The sequence below is a fragment of the Panthera onca genome, chromosome B2, assembly GCF_046562875.1.
Source record: "Panthera onca isolate mPanOnc1 chromosome B2, mPanOnc1 haplotype 2, whole genome shotgun sequence".
Classification (NCBI taxonomy): Eukaryota; Metazoa; Chordata; class Mammalia; order Carnivora; family Felidae; genus Panthera; species Panthera onca.
Window position 1 is genome coordinate 128,082,217 of NC_138343.1, and position 12,916 is coordinate 128,095,132.

The 12,916-nt window shown below is 38.3% G+C and overlaps 1 protein-coding gene across 6 annotated transcripts in view; it reads right to left on the reverse strand.

Annotated features, from left to right (window-relative positions):
- The window catches only part of HIVEP2 (HIVEP zinc finger 2), a 204,961-nt gene that overhangs the window by 90,953 nt on the left and 101,092 nt on the right, over positions 1 to 12,916 (reverse strand). For all 6 annotated transcript variants that reach the window (XM_060616811.3, XM_060616807.3, XM_060616813.3 and 3 more), the window contains one exon: positions 160 to 272. The gene's annotated coding sequence lies outside the window, so the exon portion shown is untranslated. The remainder of the gene's footprint in view (positions 1 to 159; positions 273 to 12,916) is intronic.

Sequence of the window (12,916 nt, forward strand, 5' to 3'; positions counted from 1 at the left end):
AACATGTTCATTTAGATAGCATCCCAGACATCTTTCACGGGTAGTAAGGGCCTCAAATCATTAGTGCCTAAGTTTCACATAAAGCTTAATATTTTGCTTGAAAGATCTTTTCAAAAATTCTGAAATCAAACCATATAAAAAGAACTTGACTCCACTTACCCAGCAGCTGAATGTTACTGAATCGGTAAAAGAGTGTTCCAACCAAGTCAATTCACTTAATTTTTCAAGTCAATCTGATTACCATTGTCTTTTTAAAAATTCAAAGACTCCACCTAATGAGGAAAGGAAAACAAAAAGAAAAACAAATAATGTTTAAGCCAGAGTAGCATAGGATCAATACATTAACAACACAGAAATCAGATCAAGATTACTGTTAAATCCTCTCCCAAGTTACTGTACTGCTTAAAAGTATAAAACAACAAAAGCATCTGCCAACTGAAATTTACCAGTTTTGGATAAAATGAATATGCAAGCATAGAGAAAACAATAAAATAACACAATAAATGTGAGAGCAGAGACTTTATTGTCAGTGCTGATTGACACACAGAAACAATGACTATATAATGCAAGTTAGGATATGTAAAATTAGATGGCAACCGATTGCTTTGGGATTTGGCTCATTGATTCTTATTAATTTACTGATGCAATTAAAATGCGTAGGCTGCTATTCCTTAAAACAGTTAAACTCTAGTTACACATAATCTCTATTGAGGAATATAAACTAATACCTAGATAGATCATTTGGAGAGAATGCACTGGCATGCATGAATTTCCAAATCATTCTTCGAAGGTTATACCTCGTCTCCCACAGAGAGTGTTTATTCTCCTACAGACCCATAAACAGCTTATGGTTTATAAATAATATCATTTAATTCCATTTTCTTTACCGGCAGACACACCTTTTCTGAAGCCCGAATATTAAACTAGTATTTCAGTTCCAAGAGTAAGTTTGAGAGAAAGCAAGCTATATCTCAACTGATGAGAGCCTAAAATAAATGGGATGCTGGAAGGCTGAGCAGAAGAGTGAGATTACAAAATTGGACAGCGTCCAGCTACTCCCGAATCAAGTCTCCCCAAGATAGATTTAGTATGTTTTAAAGTCCCAGAACATCAAATCCAACCATATCCACGTGAAAATTTAAAAACCTATTCCAAAGCCATAAGCACATGATTTTTTATTATGCAATGTGGAATTAGCTACATATTGCCACTCCACTAATCCCACCACACCTATTAGTGAAATTAATTGAGCTCATCTCAGTATTTAATAAAGGTTGATACAGATTTGCTATCCACTATTAGAAGGTAGATGCTCAAAAATAAACCTAACCCAGAACAAACCAAAAACATTCCTAACAGTGGAGAAGACAAATAGCAATAATTATACATACTAAGTAGAAATCCACAGCAATCACTGGAAATACATTTTCACTTCCAAGACAATCCAATGTCTAGATTCTAGACTTACTGCTGTTCAAGAAATAATTATCTAGAAAATTGAGATGGATATGATCTCAAAAGACTTCTTCATTCACAGAGACAAACAGTCTTAATTATTATGCTAGGGTTCTTGCCATAAATATGACAAGATAAAAGTCAAACGGTTTGGTTATTTTAAATTATCCTGGATCAACAAATATAAGCACCTAAAGGAGCTGCAAATGGTACAACACACACATTTCTCACACTTGAATATCTAGAGCTGTGAAAATATTTTTGTACTTTTCTAGGCCTTTATGGAAGTTGCAAAGGCTGTTTCAAATAATGTTCAGAAGATGGCTTTATAGTGTCACCTCTGAATTCTTGCCATGATGGCTTTGGGCTCGTACACTGTTTAGCAACTTATAGCCTTATGTTAGTCATTTTCCAAGAAAGCGTGAGGGCGCTTCCCCTCACGATGCAAAATGACTTGAAGATTCTTAGGAATCCTTTTCTCGCTGGTTTGTCAACATAAGTGAAATTGACCTGTACCAAAGTTTAGATCTACCATCACCTTTCTGTGCTTGCTTATTTCTTAGCGTACTGTTCTCTTAACATGTAGTTCTTGCCCCATAAAGGGACTTAAATGACTTGAGCGTGGCCAGTCATTAAGCCAGTATCTCAAAAGGTCTTACATCTATAGTACAGCAAGTATGTTGTCGTTTTAATCTGACTATGCTTATTGGAGTGGTCTGTGATTTCAAATTACTTAGGAATATTTCAGTGTTGATATTACTAATGTATGGTACCTCATATCAAACCTCACAAGCAGTTAAGTACAAAATATATTAGTCATCTGTATGGATGATTCAGATGAATGACTGTTCCTAATTAGCACAGAAGATACAGATCTGTTGCCTGCATAACAGGTGAGCCTCATGTGTACAAACCACAATACAACATTCTTTAGAAATGTTCACTTCCTTAGAAATGAGCAATGACACCTAAGATACCACAATAAGTTCTCTACAATTTCTATACCACACAGTAGTGCAGAGCCTAAAATAATTTTATAACCTGATGAAAGCAGTTGAATCTAAACCTTCTTACCTTCAATTTGTTTTTATTGCCTGCCTCAACACAGGAGGAAAAAGGAAAAAACAAAACAAAATACCTCAGTCTGCGGTATTTTGGCTTCATCAGAAAATCTAAATGCATCTGAAACTGTGTGGTACAGTCAGTTATGTAGTCTAAACAATCGAGTAATTTGTCATTAGCTAATAGTTGATCATGCTTGTTACCGATTGGTCTATATTTATATATAATAAATCAGATGTAGCCACAATGCTGCACCTAAGTGACTTTCTCTAGCTTAATGATTTACCCCATGTAGTATAGAGGAATCATGCTCTCTGAGTTGACCACACCACTCCCTGAGAGCGCTTTCGTTTAGTAGCATTTGGCACCCTGGAATAAGGTTGGGAACTTTGATGTCTTTATACCTCTGGACATATCCTTAATCCAGGTCCAGAGGAGGTCATCAAACACCCTCCTTCTATTGATGATGAGACTGAGACTCAGAAGGTCACAGTCATTTGCCCAAGGTCATGCAACTAGAAGGCAGACTTCCTGACTACTATTCCACTATTTTCCCTTTACATCATTGAGCTTCTCTGAGCACCAATGATACTAAAGATGCTTCCCAGTTTAGGATGAGAAGGAAATGCAGAAGGCCACGAGTGCAAAGTGAGTGGGAACAGGTCAGCAAATACCACCGGCTCCACACCACCCTCTGCATCACGGTTAGAAGTAACGTGCTTCTTTGTAAATCTAGTAAAAACCTGGCCATGGAGAATAAAGAAACAGAATAACTGAACTGTTAGAGACCCAAAACCTCTTGGCATATTTTGGCAGAGTTCCAAAATAACATTTGGGAAGCAGTGCCCTAACAGCCAGAGTTAATACAGCTGCCCTACTTAGTCATTTATATTATTTTTCTTTAGAAATACATAATGACATTGAAGACATTTATAACCAAAAAAAAAAAAAGGAAAAAAAAACAAAACAACAACCCTCTTAATCCCATCACCCAAACATAATTATTTTCATTTTTAAAAATTTTAATCTAGTATTTATTTGTCCCTATAAGCATATTTTCACATAGATGTTCTCATAACACACATATAACAACAATGCATTCTAACTTGTTTTCATTTATTATTTGATACACATGTTCTACATTTTCATGTAATTCATATAGTTTTCATTTTTGGTAGCCACATAATATTTCATAGTCAGCACACTTAGTCATTTCCTTAACCATTCCTATATGCAGGAACATTAAAGATGTTCTTGTTTATTTTTAACACTAGAGATACTACTCATCCTTAAAAGAGTAACAGAAATAATATTATCAAATCAAAGAGTATGAGTATTTTTATGGACTTCACATTTATAGCCATGTTGATTCCAAGAGACTGAAATCACCTACAAAACTACCAACGATATCTGAACATTGCATTTCCACCAAACCTCATGTTTTTATATGACTAAATTCTTTGGTGGTTTATTTAATGTAAAATGGTACTTTCGGGTTGCCTTTTTATGTTAATGGTGACTGTAATCATTCTCTCATGTAAAAATAATTTCATTGTCTCTCATTTTTAATGTAAAAATTATCTCTATTCATATAATTTGACTACTTTTTGGTCCTATTTTTTCCTGTGAATTTAAATGACCCTTTAATATGATGCATATATTAACTTTTCTACAAACTGTTCTGTAAGTTTATTTATTTTTAGATCTTTAACCATTTAATATATCTGGCATGTATTTGGATCCACAGCAGGAAGTACATACTCAAATATTTTTGACAAACTCCAAGTTATCCACAGTATTTACTAAGCTTGCTATGTTATATTTTAACTCTGTATTGTCTCATAATGGATCCATGATGGGCTTCCCATTTTGTTACACTGATCTACATATTTAAATTGGAACCTTTGTTCAGACTGAGTACATATAATGTGAGTGACATTACCTTATGAACTTGCTGTTAATGTGTTGGGCGGTTTTAATTACCGTTGTTGTTTTACAGTCTATTTGAATCTACAGTAGGGCAAGATTTCTATTTTTGCTCTCTCTTTTTCAAACGCTCCTTGATATTTCCTTAAGTGCACACATATACCTGCAAAACTCTTACCCTTTTTTCCCTTATTATATTATTTGATTAAGTGTAATATTTGCCCTCCACATTCAGCCATACCCAAAAAAATCCCATTAAAAGTTTGAATAGAATTGTGTTGAATCATATATAGAGGCATCCTTTCAATATTTTGTTCTGCCATGTCAAAAACAGTGTATTATGGTGCATTTCTATGTTTATTACATTTTTCACATTCAATAATCATTTGCATTCTAAAAGACTCTTGGTTCTGTGTCTTTCCTCATTTCCATTTCACTTGCTTGGAAACACTGAATTCCTCAAGTCCAGCAACTGAATTGTGTCACCAGATCCTCTGAATAATATTCTTTACAAGTAGGCAAACGCTGATTAAACAGAAAAGTGTTGTAAGTTCTAGCTTAAATAAAACATCTTAATTGCCTCAACAAAGATGAGATTACACTGTGTATAAACGACACAACCACCCCAATCATATTCCAATCATATTATTTTCTTGGTATATCCACAAGACGCAGCCCTGAATTCATTTAAAACATAGCTGAAGGGCTGAGATACCTAGTATGTTCCTCTATCTCCGATCCCAATGTCTCTCATTTCTGCTGTGAACTAGGTTCAAAGGTAAAGCAAAACCAACAATGAACTGCACCTAACTTAAATTATATTAATCTTTTAAACTCAAATTTGACTAAGAATACTCTACATATTGTCGAACGTTTAATGATGTCCAAGTGTTATTCCTCTTCCTTGATATACCAAACCTGGGGACTCTCAAGGAATCTTGTATTTTATAAAATGTATGAGTACCTGAAGAATTCTAGACACCATAGTGAAAAGGAAGGAAAGACAAATAGAAGAATGGGAGGGGAAACACCAGGAATATCTGTGCGAAGGTAGGCAAATAAGGACAGAAGCTATTTTCCATCCACACTGTGAACGTCATACTATGTGTCAGGTTGACTGAAAGCATGAGTGATGTGCTCCTCCAATTTCCTGAAGAAAGAAACACATAGAAAATGTGGCAAATATTTAATCTAAGCCTTGTTTCCTGAAAGACTGCAAGATGCCCACAAATTTTCTTTCCCAGAGTTCAAAATAGCAAGCTGAGTGGGTGTAAGCACTTCAAGTGTAAAAAGAAAAAAAAAAAAAAGGAAAACTAAGGAAAAGGAAAAGGAAATCATATACTTTTTGCTCTTCAGTAGGAGAATTTTGAAAGAAGCCAGGTAAAGGGATTTTAATGATTTGGATCTAAAGTTGTCTTGAATCAGAATATAAATACAGTCTTAATACTCTGGTCACTTTTAAAGGTTGCAGTTTCTATGTAAAGAATAAATTTCCAACCTCATTGTTATTGTAAGAACAGACAGTTTCACCCTAATACAGCCAGATACTAAATGACCACAATACAACACTGACAAAAGGGAGAGTTGAAGGTTCCTGGGGTCTCTACCCCTCCGAGGAAGAGAAACCTTCCTCTACAATGCTTTTTTTTTAAATGTTTTATTATTTATTTTTGAAAGAGAGAGAGAGGGAGAGAGAGAGAGACAATGCAAGCGGGGGAGGGGCAGAGAGAGAGGGAGACACAGAATCCAAAGCAGGCTCCAGGCCTCTAAGCTGTCAACACAGAGCTGATGTGGGGCTCGAACCCACAAACCCTGAGATCATGACCTGAGCCAAAGTCAGATGCTTAACCGACTCAGCCACCCAGGCGCCCCTCGACAATGCTTTTAAAATTTTAACATGCTTATGAGTCACCAGAGAAGTTTGTTAAAATGTGAATTCTGATTCTATTGGTCTGGATGGGGTCCAACTTTTGGCAGTTCTCTGGTGATGCTCATGTGCTGGTCTGAGGTCCACATTTTCAGAAGAGCGGTTCTAGTCTGTAATAACCGTTTACCAACAGCCACACAAGAGAAATAACAATCAATTAAGAACATTTACAAGGTGGGGTGCCTGGGTGGCTCAGTCGGTAAAGAGACCAACTCCTGGTTTCAGCTCAGGTCATGATCTTAGGGTTCGTGGGATCGAGCCCAATATCAGGCTCCACACTGATAGCATAGAGCCTACCTGAGATTCTCTCTCCCCTTCTCTCTCTGCCCCTCTCCCATGCTTGCTTGCATGCTCTCTCTCTTTCTCTCTCTCTCAAAATAAATAAATAAACTTTAAAAAAATTAAAACTTAAAAAAAATAAAAGCACATTTGCAAGGTGTCTACCATTGTTCTAGCTGTTTAAGAAATAACAAAGTACACAATAACAAAGCCCTGAGTCAACAATTAAAAATTATTTAAAAAAATTAAGTGCTGAATGTTAAAATGTGTGGTAATGATTCCAAGTATAACAGAAGTTGAGAACAGGAAGAGTTCTGTAGGGTTTAGAAGAGTGGCAAATGGCTTCCCAGATCAGGCTGGACTTGATCAAGCCCCAGGTTCAGGGTGGTGGTGACAGGGAGAGAGCAGGGGACCAGAAGAGGCAATGTTGGAAGGGACACTGAGAGTTCCAAAAAGAGAAAACTGCTTTGTAGATGCAGATATTATCATTTGAAATTTTAACCTGAATTCACTTCTAACTAGGTGAAGGGAACTTCTGACTTTGTTTAAAATTTGTAAGTTTGGGGGCGCCTGGGTGGCTCAGTGGGTTGAGTGTCCAACCTTTAATTTCGGCTCAGGTCATTGCATCAGGGTCATGGGATTGAGCCTTGCACCTGGCTCCATGCTGAGTGTGAAGCCTGCTTAAGATTCTGTCTCTCTTTCTCTCCCTCTGCCCCCTCCCCCACTCGCACTGTCTCTCTCTCTCTCTCTCAAAAAAAAATTTTTTTTTTGTAAGTTTGGGAATTATAATGCTATTCCAGGGAATAAAGAAATGGGTACATGTGCCTTAATCTTATGCAAATTTTCTCCACTGGCAACAGCAACAGTATTATTAATGACATTTTAGGCTTAAGCCTGGTAGCACAAAATTACCATTTTTATATATATATTTATGCATATGTATGCATATGATATGTATGCTTTTGATTAACATATGTCTCTAATGATTAACAATTTTAAAAGCACTGGAATATAACTTTTCACTACAATAGAATTAAGAGACTTCTGTGATTTGGAGCACTGAATTTTACTTTTATTATAAAAATAAACACTTTTTTTTTCTATAAAATACTTTTAGATGACACATACCCACACACACCCTCAGCTCCGGCATTATTCTTCCCTTTCCTCCCACACTGGCTGACAATGGGAAAGAAAACACATCCAGAAACAGAATGAAATTATTAATGAATTATACCTTAGTTGGTTTTTAAATCTCCTTAGAAAGTTTTTTTCCTGTCAACCTACAATATGTTCGATATATTGTCCAGTGGATTTAACAGAAAGAAAGAAAGAAAGAAAGAAAGAAAGAAAGAAAGAAAGAAAGAAACCAGAAGATTGCAAAGGTCACTATAAACTTGAAAACTCAATCTCTAAACTTTATTTACTGAAAAAGAAATTACAGGGAGAGGTGGTACCTATAACCTGCAGGAGGGAAGGGAAGTGTTTGAAGGAGAAACGGTACATTCTAGCATTCCCAGGACAGGTCAACAATCTTACTGACCTCCAGTTCCATCTTTGGAACTACCAACGTCACTTTATTGTAAGCAGTGAGAAATGACATATGGAATACTGGCAAATATTGCATTTCCGATTAATGTGAAATGCCATAACTCTGGTTTACCAGCACACCTCTCCCTTACCGGTTCCTGCCTACGAAACCTCCCTGTGTTTGCTGGAAGATGTAATTTAGGAATGGATTATGGCAAAAGTCTGCAATTTCAAAGTATCTAGACTTGAATGTTAAAGTGATGTTAAATGCATCACTATAGCTGTGCTAAATAAGGCTCTAGTATCAGGATGAACCAATGGACTTACCAAATGCCCACTCTGATACACACACACATACAAGCACTCTTGACCAACCAGAAAAAGATATTACTACGAGCACACTAAATCATTACTCATGAATGGCTTGCAAAACACTAAACAGAATGCCAACACTCATGCCCTAAAAAGACCGTGAAGTTTGTCTTCTACAAATGTCTTCCTCTTTCTACTCTGAACATTTTCAGGTGTCCTCCCCTAACTAGGTCATGGCATCATGCAGGCTGCATTCCCCAATTCCTGCAAAAAAGAGCTAATAATCGTTTTCATACTTGACTGCCAAAAATGTAATGTGTTCTCATTAGGGAAAACAACAAACCCACCAACCTTGTGACTTTGTAAAACTTCATATAAAGAAAAAAAAATAAATAACGGTTGGGAAAGAGACGTATTTGGGGAATGGGTTTTACTAGAATAGAGGCAAGAAACCCCTTCTGTGGGAAATGCTGTTACCAACCCTATAAAGATACAGTGCACCTAGACCAGAACAAGATATGGTGTGCTTTCAGTTTTCTGAGGCAGTTTCTATTTGAATTGAATTGGCCCTTCAGAAGACAGTTCATCAATGATAAATTCCTTCTCTCTCTCTCTCTCTCTCTCTCTCTCTCTCTCTTTCTTTCTCTCCCACCTGGATCTAGCCTTTTCATTAGTTTTAAGGCATAATGCCATTTTTACTTCTTTGGTATGTATCATTATAGTCTTCTGTGTTTATGGGTACACCTGCTTTTAGAATTAGCAACAGATACTACCAGAAGTCACAGGAGTTAAATTTACAACAGCACAGACCTCTAACTGCAAGCCTGGAACCATGGTGGGAAACAGGTTCAGTTAAGAAAGACTTCCTCAGCCAGAATTTACGTCCTCACTAACCAGGCTGCCAGGCCTAGATCAAATGAAGGTCGATGCAATGTCCCCAGAGGAAGCTGTTCAACTTGCCTGGTCGGTTCCCCTGAGCCCTGCCAAGGAGGCCCTGCAGTCTGACAGCCGACCTGGCAGAGCCGGTGCCTTCCCCAGGCCGAGAGTCCTCCACCCCCACCACCAACCAGGAGCACCAAAGCCAGCAAAGCAAAGCTGAGCAGCTGGAGGCAGCCACTTGTGAATGACACAAAGGCAGGCTCCCTCTGCCCTGGGAGTGACGGTGACTGTGACGGTGACGATGACGAGAGCTGTTGAAGTGTATACTGTGAGACAGGACATCCCTCCTGGCATTCTGGGTGAGTAAAGCCCAGGCCAGGGCAACAACAGCCTGGCCTGAGGACAGTCTGCTCCTCACATCAAAGCCGGAGGCCCTGGGAGGCTGGCCAGCAGCCAAAGACGCAAAGAGCAGCAGGGGAGTGTGTTGCCTTAGGACAATAGCAAACTGGGACGTGGTAGAAGTCTGTAAATTCCAAGCACTGGGGAGGTCTGCTCAGAGATTTCACCCTCTCCTGTCAGGGCTGTGATTTAATTTCCTTGAAAGAAAGAAAGAAAGAAAGAAAGAAAGAAAGAAAGAAAGAAAAAGAAAGGGAAAGAAAATACATTCCCAAACCTTCTGTCTCCAAAAGCAGACACCACAGTGCAAGTTAATGCACTCTGGTCCTTTTCAGCCTGCAGCCACTGTCTAAAACAATACAGCTAAGTGAGATGTGACATTCTCCCGTTCATCTTATTAGGGCATGAAGTCTAAGGGGTAATTAAGATCATTTAAATGCAAACATCACTGCTCCATTGCTAAGATCCTCCCAGATAGTTCCCATCAGTTCTGTTTAATTAGAGTGGCGACCCATGTTAATGATAACCTGACAGTTTTGTTTATTTGACAGGACAAAGCATTATCGCCTCATTTTGGGCAACAAGAACTGAAGGTGAGAAGCATCAAACTCCTAGTCACAAACATGACTCAGCTCTTGGACCTGAGAGGCTGCACCTGGAAAAGTTTACCACTTGCTCAACAGAAACGGAGTGAATTCAAGGATCATCTTCTATCCTCCTCACTTTGTGGTACAGCTTTCTGCACCAAAACCTACAGGAAACCAACTAAGGGAAAAAAAATCTGTGAGAGAGTAAAAGAAAAAGCAACCAATCATTCTCCCTTCCGTGGTTTTAAAATGAGATTCCTAAAGCCCAGGATAAATGCTATCAATGTCCTGGAGCCCCGTCAGGGAAGCAAGCATCAAAGGCAAACATGGCCACTGGAGTGACGGGCACCATCATGAGAATCCTCACTGCATATATGCTCATTAGAACAGAGAGGACCTTGTGAGTTTTCCTTTCAGAGGAAATGAATACGAGTTGAGATCACTCAACTCTAATCCACCCTGTACCTCAGGGTTATCCTGTCAGCAGCACATGCCCCGATTAGGCAGCAGTTTGTCATGGCCCCACGTGTCATCCACAGTGGCATGCTGGGGGTGGAACAGCTTCCAGCTCCTTGCTAATCCAGTGTGGGGAAGGCCAAGGTACAGAGTTTTACTTGATTGCACAAAATGTAGAGCTAATTTCAGCTTCTGAATCATCATTCTGGCTGTTTCACCATCCTTAAACCATATCACAACCCTTTGAAAATATCTTTTCTATTCAATTTTCACATATTTTCACATAAGCAAACACTCAAAGTAATCCTGGTAAGTTTCAAAAAGAGGAAACCATGACAAGGAAGAAAAGAAGAGTTTTACAAATATTTGCAATTTAAAATGGTCACCTTTGCCCTAGTGCGTGGGTCAGGCCCTACATTTTCTTGTGTTATCTTCAAGCCCTTTATAAAAACCCTGGACAATTAACACTTAGCAGGACTTCAGTGCCTGAAGACACAAATCGATTTTGTTTTAGTCACACTTCTAAGAGAAGAGAAACATTAAATAATGGAAATAAAAAAGCTGCTAACTGATATAGGAAGAACCTTAGCTATTTCTGTAATAACTCCCCTGGGATTTATGCTGGATATTATAAAAACAGGATGTTTTGTTTGTTGTTCCTGATAAAGGACTACCAAACCAGTATAAGACTACAAAATACATCAAAATTACAAATCTATGTGAAGTTTCTAGTGTTAAAAAAGCCACATGGAATTTTTATTCATGTATTTAAAATTTTTGCTCAATGTGGGATGACCTCTGGAAACATGCTTCTTGTTTTTATGAATGCCAAAAGGGAAACGGTTACATAATTCTGAAATGCTCCAGCATCCTGGTGCAGGGAACTTAACCTTAAATGTAAGACAGTCATAGATCAGTCTTCACTGCTAAGACTTATTTTTAAAGTTAACATGGATTTATACATAGTATCTGGATGCCTGCTGCATTTAGTTAGAAGCTACTTCCCAACAAAATAAGGATTCCAATAATAAAATTTTTCTAATGTTGGGGCGCCTGGGTGGCTCAGTCGGTTAAGCGTCCCGATTTCAGCTCAGGTCATGATCTCGCGGTCTGTGAGTTCGAGTGCCTCGTCAGGATCTGTGCTGACAGCTCGCTCGGAGCCAGGAGCCTGCTTCGGATTCTGTGTCTCTCCATCTCTTGGCCCCTCCCCTGCTCATGCTCTGTGTCTCTCTGTCTCTCAGTAATAAATAAAGGTAAAAAAAAAATTTTGTTTAATTTTTTCTAATGTTCCTTCTGTGCGATGTGACGAAGGTACCAGTACCATTACCAAAGAATGAACTTGATATTAAGGGCTTAGAGATCATCGTAAATGGGTATGACTGGCACACCCAGATATACAATCTTATCTGTGTGTAGCGGGGAGGGAGAGAAAGGTGGAGCAGGGGTTATCTCTATAAATGAAGTCATGATTTTTCACTACTTCCTACTTAAGTAAACAGAAGCCACATCATTCCCTTATCTTGACCCACATAGCCCCATTTGGGAATGTAGAATACCTGGGAGGAAGGGTATATAGGACATAATCGCACCTAAATATTCTCCCAAGCAGATAGCTGAGTTCTGCTCTGTGCATTTAGATGCTTTTTGAAATAGCTGGGAAAGTCACTGGACAAACCACTTGCTGTCGCAATTCCATGAATGAGTCTCCATTCAAACAAAGTCCAAGAACCAAGTGAACCATGAGTCTAGGAAGGAAATAGAAGCTACTTTTACCCTCTCAAGTCCCCGGGCCTACACCTAATCAACACAGCTGATGGTTTCACTTTTTATAAAACTATTAAAAATATCTTTTGAATATCTAACCACTTACAAACTTTTCTGCCTGGTGAAATAAAGATTTTGCTTCGTTTCTCAGTTATCTATAATTTACTATTTCTGCCATCTGTTGACATATTCAACAATCTTTTCTGAAAAAAAGATTTTTATCTTTAAGTGATCTCTACCCCCCAACGTGGGGCTTGAACTTACAATGCTGAGATCAAGAGTCGCATGCTCTACCTACTGGGTCAGCCAGATGCCCCTCAAGAATCCTTTACTATCAGAAGGT